Raw genomic sequence first — 10,124 nt, forward strand, 5'->3', positions numbered from 1 at the left:
TGTTGGTAGGATTCATTGCTACTTGATTCTTTGCAGCATCACCGATCAATCGCTCAGTATCAGTAAAGGCAACATAACTCGGGGTGGTTCGGTTTCCCTGATCATTGGCAATTATTTCCACTTTTCCATGCTGGAATACACCCACACAAGAGTAGGTGATGCCAAGATCAATGCCAACTGCAGGTCCCTTAGACATGGTTGCTGGTGGGCACGCTCGGCTGGCACAGACTGGCCAGAACTGGTGTCCCCGCATTCAATCTGTTTTTAAAATTCTTGCAGTACCCTATTGAAAATCTCTGATCTATATGAATAACATAATTTTATGTTTGCACACTTAATTCTGAGAGTTAGCATTCACTTTCTTGGCCACAAAGTTATATAGCTATTTACTCAGACCTTTAAAAAAAACCTACTCTGATTCCTGTGCTATTATATGTTGTATGCAGTTAAGTCCTTTAAAGCCCCTTAAGCATGAAGGGAAATAGTCTTCTCTGAGCTAGGAAAGGATACTGAAGCTTTTAGTAAAAGGTAGGATGATAAAAGCTAATCAGTTTTCAGAGTGGCTTCTCTCTCCTGGGGCCACATCTGTGATTTGAAATTAATTACAAGATGAGACTCATCCACATACAAATGTAAAGCTAAGGATAGCCTATTTTAGATGATCTCCTGATCCTCTCCACTGATTATGAAACACATTGTTTCAATAAAGTTGCTTTTAATAATAAAGAAATATGAGAAAAATTATCGATGAAGACAGGCCCCAATGCAATCCAAATCTAGCAGATATGATATCTCTAATCCGTTCTCTCATCTCTCATTTTAAGAGGGAGAAAATCATGATAGAGCAGAAGGTTGAAAACTTGTTTTGGGGGCAAAGGGCATTTTCACGTTCTTGGCTTTTTCCAGAGTGAATGGAGCAAACATGCTCTAATTTCAAAGACTGATTTCATTCTGACAAAGAAAACAGTTCAACAGCCAATCATATGATTACATCTATCAATAGCTTTTAATGCCAATGGTCATGAGTGGTGTTGGTCTTTAGGTTCTTTAACTAGATTGGAAATGACTGGTTTATAATTGAAAACATCCTTTTTCATCCAGAAAGTTTCAAATAAGGTTATAAGTCACAAGACTTGCAATGAAATAGTCTTTTAATGGGAATTTTAAAAGGCAGAAAAAACAAAAACAAAATAAAAACAAAGTACACTTCTGTCAATTGCTGTGTTTCATTATGCAGAAATACCTAAAAAATCAAATGCACAGATCTGAGGTATTCTGGTTAGCTTGGTGCAGTCTGAAGTTTAACCTTTTTGCCTTCAAGCTTTATTAATGAAAATTTATCCAAAATACAACCAGCCTATTTTCCTGCTAAGTATGGTTAACAATTTCTCTTGTTCTAGTCACTGACTTAGACCATTGCTTTGGTAGCATTACTTAATAAATTATTTTGACATACTGACCTCTCACCTTCACCTTCCTCAGTGACTTCAGTTACTGATCCTCTTTTTGAGCATTTTTGTGAAGTGCCCTAAGGTTGAAAAAATAAGTAAGCCCTGCCCAGTGTTTTCAGTGGTTAAAGCATTGGCCAGTGGATCAAAGGGTTAGAAACTCAATTCCCAGTCAAGGACATGTACCTGGGTTTCAGGCTTGCTCACCGCCTGGATTCAGGGATTGTGCCAGAGGCAACCAGTCGATGTCTCTCTCTCACATTGATGCTTCTCTCTCTCTCTTTCTTCCTCCTCCCTCCCTTCCACTCTCTCTAAAAAACAATGGAAATGCCTGGCCGGCGTTGCTCAGTGGTTGAATGTCGACCCATGGGCCAGGAGGTCACGGTTAGATTCCCAATCAGGGCACATGCCCAGATTGCAGGCTTGATCCCCAGTAAGGAGCATGCAGGAGGCAGTGGGTCGATGATTCTCTCTCATCACTGATGTTTCTTTCTCTCTCTGAAATCAATAAAAAAAATATTTTTAAAAAATCAATGGAAAAATATTCTCAGGTGAGGATTTTTTAAAAAGTGAAAGATTTTAAATTTTATGAAATTGTAGCAGTCTTAGGAAAAAACTGACTAAAAATGTCCTTAGATCATGTAGAAAAAATATAATATAACTAGAGGCCCGGTTAGTTACAGGTAAGGTCCCCTAGGCCTGACCGGCGACCAGGACTGATCGGGGCCTTCCTTCATTCCGCACCATTCCCTGGTGGTCAGCACATGTCATAGCAAGCAGTCGAACTCCCAGTCGGTTGAACTCCCGAGGGGACAATTTGCATATTAGCCTTTTATTATATAGGATATACTCCTACCATCATAAAATACCAAACACTTTGATAAATAATTATTAAAGTGGAATGCTTTTGAGCAGACTGATTTTAACATCTTAAAAAAAGGGGCCCTAAGAAAAAAAAAAAAAAAAAGGGGCCCTTTAGTAAGTAGCTGGGACTGCAGGCCACCTCACATCCACATGGATGGGTCTTCCACCTCCACATGTCCTCTTCTTTCACTCATTTCATCTACTCAGAATCACCATACTTCTTAGATACCAAATTCTGAGATCCTCTCTGACCACAAGTTTCCATAATTCCACCCACCATCTTCTTAAGTCTGCCCACTGGCCCTTCATCCTTATCATGACTTCATCATGGCTTCTGTCTGGACCCCATGAACGTCTACTTTAATCATATTTTATGTAGCAATCAGAGAATCCCTCATCTACTTAGCCCTTTTTCATAATCTTTAGCTCTAGACAAATGCCTAGAATTTGGGGCTGGAAAAATTTTTTACTGAAAAAACAAAAATTGGATCCATGAACCAAATTGCATCTCAGCTGGGGCCCCATGTTCTTCACTTCTGGTTGACAATGAATCACTTTCAGCAGCTGTTATCTACCTACCATACCATTGTAAAGATTCAGCTTAATCTTCACAAACTTGCCTTTTCTCCTTCTAAAGTTTCCTTGAATTGCTATTTATCTTATTCTCCTTCCTTATGATTTTGGAAGGTGACATGTCCCTCACCTTCTTTAATGTGTGCCCTATATGTATCTTTTTACTCATCAGGAGTCCTTTCTCTTTTCTTATTCTTCCTCAGACAGTGAACTTACTTACATCTCTCTTATCCCCAGAAGAACTCTTCCTCAACCTGTCTTGCCCCTCAAGCTCACTTTGGTTTTATCACCAAGCCCATGTATTCCACTCACTCACGTCCTCCTTCTCAACCTTCGAAAATCTGGCTTCCTTTGGTACCATTTTCTCCTTCACCCTCATCAGTTAAGAGCCTTATGTCAATGATCTAGTTTAATTTGCCTGAACCCAATTCCCAACCAGGTGACAGGTGACAATTTAAAGTGCTCCTTGCTCCATATCTTTCCACATCTTCCCCTAGGCTTCTACTTGGCATTCTTGAAGCTTGCAGGGAATTGTGTTTGCTACTCTACTAATTTCTAACCAAGCATTTTGTGATAATTAGAGATTTTACTGAACATTTGAGGATCAAGAAAGGGGTATTTCACCTCCTTCCCTCTCTTCCTTTCCTGAGTGACCAAAAAAATTTTCCCTCTTTCCTTTATCCTTTAGGTTATCATTTTTCCTCCACAGAAACTGGCTTGGTGCCATGCACATGGTAGACATTCAGTAAATTGCTGCTAAACAAACATGAACATAAGTATATTTTTCTTATGTTAAGTATCTTGTGGGGCTTTTAAAAAAATCAAATTAGGTGTAAGAAATTTAGTGTCCTCCATCATGACTCTGTGACTATACAGTGAAGGTTTTCTCCCCACACCCAGATATACAGAACAGGGTCCAACAGAGCCTGTACTCAATGATTGATTGTTGTGTGAATAACATATCAAGCTTGCTTTAGAAGAAAATCTCTCATAAGGCTTTTAAAAAATCATTAAAATTTTTATTAAAGGTACAGTGCATGATTGAAAGATTACTATTAAACTTTTACGTAAGATATGGTGTTGTGGTTTTGCTTTAAAAGAAAAAGTATCCTTACCTTTTTAAAAATACTTCTAGATGGAGTGAAAATGTGCAGGGCAGAAACAGCTGCAGTAAACACAGTTGGAGTTATTAAAGGTTTTGCTACTAAAATGTATTGAACATGTACTGGTTTCTAGGTAGGAAATCCAAAATATATGCGTACAAGATGAGTACTGATTTTAATGGTGATAAAGATTTTGATTTTTCAGGCATGCTTTTATATTCCCCTAATAAATTTCTGGTATCAAAATTAAACGTGTACAAGGATATTACATTTACTCAGCCTAACTGGGAGGCTTGTTATGGCCCAAAGCTATGGTGGGCTGAACCCAAATCTCATAAGTTTCCCAAAAGTTGCCAACACGCTATCTTGAGATGAAAATCAGTGGTAGTATTGGTGACCTCAACCTTTTTGTCTCTCTCCTTTCAAATACATTTGAAATAGAAAAACACTCCCCTTTAATCTCAGGTCCAGCACAAAGCTGCCTCTTCCACCTGACCGAGCAAGGCCTCCCTTCTGCTGTCAGGAAGACAAACCTTTATCCTCATGCCTCTGACTTTCCTTCTTTCCAGATCTGGTTTTTTTGTTTTGTTTTGTTTTGTTTTTGGTCATAAACAGAGAGTCATTATAAGGCTGAAATTTGAAACCAGTATATTAAAATAAATTAATCCGTTCTCCTTATTATTGATATCTAAATGTCTTATTATGCCCTTGTAGCAAACTCTTCTGTGAGGAAATAGGTAAAAGAAGACCTCTTGGTAGGTGGTCTGGAATGATGATGCTTGGGAATCTGGGGACTCCATTCAGACTTAAGCTTGGACTGTTGTTTACAGAACCAGTGAGATACAAAAATAATAATTGCTGAAATCTCCCAATCTACCCCCAAATTTCTTAAACGCTCAGGAGCAAAGCTTTGTGTCTGGGACAGTGATGCTGAGAAGAGTAGCTAATTACCTTTGACCCTTGAACAATGTGGGGGTTAGGGACACGGACCTCCTATGCAGCTGAAAATCCACATATAACTTTTAATTACCCAAAAACTTAACTACTAACAGCCTACTACTGACTGGAAGTTTTACTGATAATAGAAACATTCAACACATATTTTGTATGTTATATGTACTATATATTTTATTATTATAATAAAGTAATCTAGAGAAAAGAAAAAGTTAAGAAAACTATAAGAGAGAGAAAATAGCTGTAGTGTTTATTGAAAAAAATTTTCATATAAGTGGACTTGTGCAGTTCAAACCCGTCAAGGTCATCTGTATTTGATGTGGCAAAAGTGGGAAGGAAACTAGGTGATTTTTAGCCTCAAGCAATGTCTTTCCCACTTGACTCCTATCCTTCACCACCATCCCTCCATTCTAAGGGTCTGGCCCTCCCTATTCTCTTCCATTTAATCCTCAAGATGAATCTTAAACACCACATGCTCCAATACACCATATTAATGACCCCTCCACCACCTTCTAGTGATGACTTTCTCTTCCAATAGCCCTCATTAGGCACTTACTCTCTGTCATTTTTATTTTTGCTGAGAACCCTAGAGTATCACCTTGAAGGCAGAAGTGAGTCATCTTTCTTTGGATCCCAAACTCCTAAAAAAGGCTCCAACATGTCCCAGTTGATGGCAGTCCTAAGGTAAGGCTGGAAGAAGCCAGGCCTCTAGGCTGGCTGGGTCTGACTAAGCCATACATTGGCAGCTACCAGGCACTGCATGAGACAAGCTCTATAACCTGATGGCTGTTTGATCTGTGAGAACTCTCATTTTCAAAGCAGCATTAAGAGCAGGGTGCCATATTTTTATATCTTAAAAAGAACTCATTTTTAAATATCATTATATAAATTAGCATTATACTCCATTTATATACCATCATATACCATTAATAAAAGTATTGGAAGTTACCTAACTTCAAAGTACTTGAAAGGTTATTTGAAATATATTGAGGAATTTAGACATCAGAAATAAAAGGAAGTCACCTAGAACAACCATATGATGTTAACCATATTTTTTGTAAAAAAAGAAAAGAAAAAAGTAATCCCTGGATATGTTTTTCCTCTATTATTTGATTTGATATTGCCAACACACAATTGACATTCAATACATGTTAGTTAATTGAATGCACAAATATGAAGTTTATTCACATAATCCATATTTTCAATACATTAAATATGTACCCTACACATTGCTATAAAAGTAAAGGAATATATAATTGATATCTGTGTCCCAGTAAAAAATTGTTGAAATATCTAATAGTAAAGAATAGCATTACCGCCGAAACCGGTTTGGCTCAGTGGATAGAGCGTCGGCCTGCAGACTGAAAGGTCCCAGGTTCGATTCCGGTCAAGGGCATGTACCTGGGTTGCGGGCACATCCCCAGTAGGAGATGTGCAAGAGGCAGCTGATCGATGTTTCTCTCTCATCGATGTTTCTAACTCTCTATCTCTCTCCCTTCCTCTCTGTAAAAAATCAATAAAATATATTTAAAAAAAAAAGAATAGCATTACCTTTGTGAACAGACAATAATTTAGCATCATCAAAGCAATAGACTTTAGTGAAAATAACTGGCTGTTTTATGAATAAGATCAGATTCCAGGACTTTCTTGGTTTATGGGATCTTGTGCAGGTCATTTCACTTCTCTGGGCCTCAGTCTCCTCATCTGTAAAATAAAGCCCTAGGACCAGGTGGCCTCTCAGGTGTTCTCCATGTCTGACATTCTAAGACTGTATGCCTTCTTCAGCATGGAACACTAATGACACATTCCTTGTTTGCTAGAAGACATCTTATTGACTCTGGGCTTTAATTGGAAAAGATGTGTGGCATGGCATATGCTGTGTGTGTACTCTACAAATGCCAAATTATGAGACACAGGATTTGTTTGAGAAAAGATAAAAAATATAAGATTTATCACTCTGGAGACTCGCTAAACAAAGCTTTCACTTTAGTTTATTTAGGCTAAACTTTTTTCTCATGGAAGATGAAAGGTCAGAACTCATGATCTGGATCTTACTGAATCCCTCTTAATTAACTAGGAAATAAAGCATATTATTGCACAGGTCAGGCTAATTGGAAGCTTTTTTGGTTTCTTTTCATATTAGCTAGATGAAGCTTGGATGCACTCTTGCCTTTTTGTTGTCGTACAAAGAACTGTTTAGCTTTGATTATCCACCTTATCTCCTTTTAGAAGTATGATGAGATTGGAGGGGGAAAAAACACTCTTTAAAGACAATAGCTCTACTCACGAGGCCAGGTATAATGTATGAAGAAAAATATCCAATTTTTATTCTTGGCACTGGCCAACTCAAGACTTAGTTTAGGCAAGAACCAAAATATGTAAGCATAGGCTTTTTGGTCTTTTCAAGATCTGTCCTTTCTTTAGCAAGTGAGGTGACAATTTTTTTCCAAAACAAGTATAATACAGACAAAGACACTGACAACTTTTAAATTTTTTAAATTGTTTTTCATTTTAATTTTGTATCATCCAATGTAAGTCAAATATTTGCTAGTATAATATGTGCTAGAGAATAAAACGAGTTTGAAATACATTAAAATGATCCATAGAAATGAGCTTATTCATCAAAGTTAAGTATCAACATATTCTTTTGAAGAGATAGCAATCTTTTTTTGAGATCTGAAAACTTATTGAGATGCTAATGCTACATTAAAATTTGTTTTTCTAGTGAAGCATTTTAAGCAATAAACTGTTAGGCACATTCTTGCACTCCATTATGCCTGGCTTGAGCCTCTTGCCCCTCCCAGCAATTTTCCTGTCACTGTCATTATAGGTTTAATGATTGATGGCCTTCAGTTTCCAGTAAACCGCCTCAGCCAGTTTCCAGTGGACCAGTTTACTGACCTTTACAAGATACATGAATATCCTGCTCCCCCTACTCTGCCCTGCCGATGCCATTTTGGTCTCAGCCCTTCTGCTAGCAGATGTAACAAATTTATAATTCTTTACCCCTTTCAGCCTCGTGCATTCCTCCTTTGGAGACCCTAACATAAACAAATAAGAAAAATTCAAGTGTAGTTTTATATTAGGGCACACAGGAAAAATTATACTTGCTAAAAGATCAAGAATCACAAAATAAATATTGAGGCCAGTAGAAAATGCCATATTTTGGCTCATTTGCAAATGTGGGTGTGTGCACCCATATGTGTTCTTCTAGCATTGCTGCTTCTCTCAACACTACATCATCCTATCATCTACCATGTTAATGGCAACTAAGTACATGCTTGCATTATCTATTGTTTTAAATTCTATGGAAAATTAAACAAATAAATTTTAAATTCTCAAACATCCACAATTCTTAAGAAATCAAAAAGGAACAAATCAAACTCTAAGGAAAGCTTTAGCTGCATCCTGAGGGGTATAGGAAGCTTCACCATGACAGACCCCTGCTCTGGCCTCTGCTCCTTCACCCTCTCTCTGGTTCAGGGAGCACTTCCAGGCTAGCCCTGTGTCCTCTTCACAGCTATCTGCCCAGCTTTTCTCAATAGTCCAATCTCATCTGATATTTGAAAAAAACAGCTGTATAAACTATTAAAAGAACATTCTGCTGCCAAACTGATTCCAATCAATCTCTTGTGACTTTAGCAAGTATGAGCTACATTTTCCAAACTCTGACTGTTCCAGATGCTTGACCTTGGAGACCAGGGAGGAGAAATGACCTTGAAAACTGTCATTCTGTCACAGACTGCTATGAAGAAAGATCACAGGACTAGAGAGAGTATGATGAGGACTGCATTTCCAATTCTCTGTGTGTAAATATATATTTGCCATATCCCAAATTATTAAGAATTTGGAAAAACATAGTCTCATACATTGTTGGAAAAATGTAAATGTTAAAAATCTCTGTGGAAAGTAATTTTAACAAAAACCATAAAAGTTTATTCAATTTAACTACTAATAATTTATCAGAAAGAAATATCTGAGGATATACAAAATACTTCCTATAAGACTAAAAATCATGGCAAGATTGCTAATAAGAATATAAAGACTGTAAATAGGTAACAATAGGGTATTAACAAACTAAATTGAATTAGAATCCTATCAAAAATATAAAGCCTATCAAAATTATTGAAGAATATTGATCGTTAGCATGAAAAACTGTACAACACATTGAGAAGTGAAAACTTAAAAAACAATATGCAAACTATGATTCCATTTTTTTTAAAAAAGATAAATGGATTCACTAAAATGTTTGAAATATATAATAGAGAATTTATGTAAGTAGATATTATTTTCAAAATTTAATTATCTACATTTTCTAATGTTTCTATTTTTTCTAATAATGAGTACATGTTGCTTTTGCAATTAAAAATCAAAGATCTTTTATTAAAATATGTAATCAAATTTAATGCCTTTGTTAACTTTATTATAAAGTTTTGTTTGTTCTAAAAGCAATATTAGTTCCCAATTATTACTTAATAAAGTTTTAAATGATATTAATGGTTCTAAAAAGAAGCAAAAGAAAAAACAAGGTTTAACTGTGAAAAATCATGTAATAAACAATAACAAAACAAATATTTCTTTGATGTTCTGCCTTAATATGAGTCCTTCCATGAATACTGCAAGTGAGTCAGAGTTACCTGATGTTTTAAAAAGCAAAATTATTTTCTGAACTGGTTATAATAATTTAACATATGGCCACAAAATTATTCCATTATCTTTGGGTTTCCACAGACTACCTAACAATATAGTGCATTAAACAAATATATTTTAAGGAGGAGGAAAATGGCGGAGGCTTAGACGGACGTGTTGGTGCTTTGTCCCGGACCAGATAAGGGCGAGCAGCTGAAACGGGTACAATACAGCCCAAACAAGCAGAGGAGATTCAGCTGAGAGACAGTCTGCAGCCAGGAAAGACAGAGAACTCTTAGAAAATGGGGATGGTTAGAGATTGAGGCTGAAACCTCCCCCTGGGCGCCAGCTCAGCGGCGTGACCGCGCCATCTTGACTAGCTGTTATCCGCAGCCAGAGATCAGCTACTAACCCACCCGGAGGCAACGGTTCTCAAGCAGCGCGACTACATGAACTCAGAGGAGACCTGCTTCCCTCCACGGAAAGGTTAGACTTACCCCAAAGGTGCGGTTTGCAATTCAGGTTGGAGCGAGGAACGCGCGCGTGCGGGGGG

At 37.2% G+C, this 10,124-nt stretch overlaps 1 protein-coding gene and 1 pseudogene across 4 annotated transcripts in view; both read right to left on the reverse strand.

Annotated features, from left to right (window-relative positions):
* Nucleotides 1–236, reverse strand: part of LOC102263698 — a 2,120-nt pseudogene extending 1,884 nt beyond the window's left edge.
* DCLK1 (doublecortin-like kinase 1) overlaps nucleotides 1–10,124 on the reverse strand; it is a 520,253-nt gene that overhangs the window by 316,148 nt on the left and 193,981 nt on the right. The gene's annotated exons all lie outside the window — the stretch shown is intronic.

Source organism: Myotis brandtii, unplaced genomic scaffold (genome assembly GCF_000412655.1).
Source record: "Myotis brandtii unplaced genomic scaffold, ASM41265v1 scaffold77, whole genome shotgun sequence".
In the NCBI taxonomy this organism is placed as follows: Eukaryota; Metazoa; Chordata; class Mammalia; order Chiroptera; family Vespertilionidae; genus Myotis; species Myotis brandtii.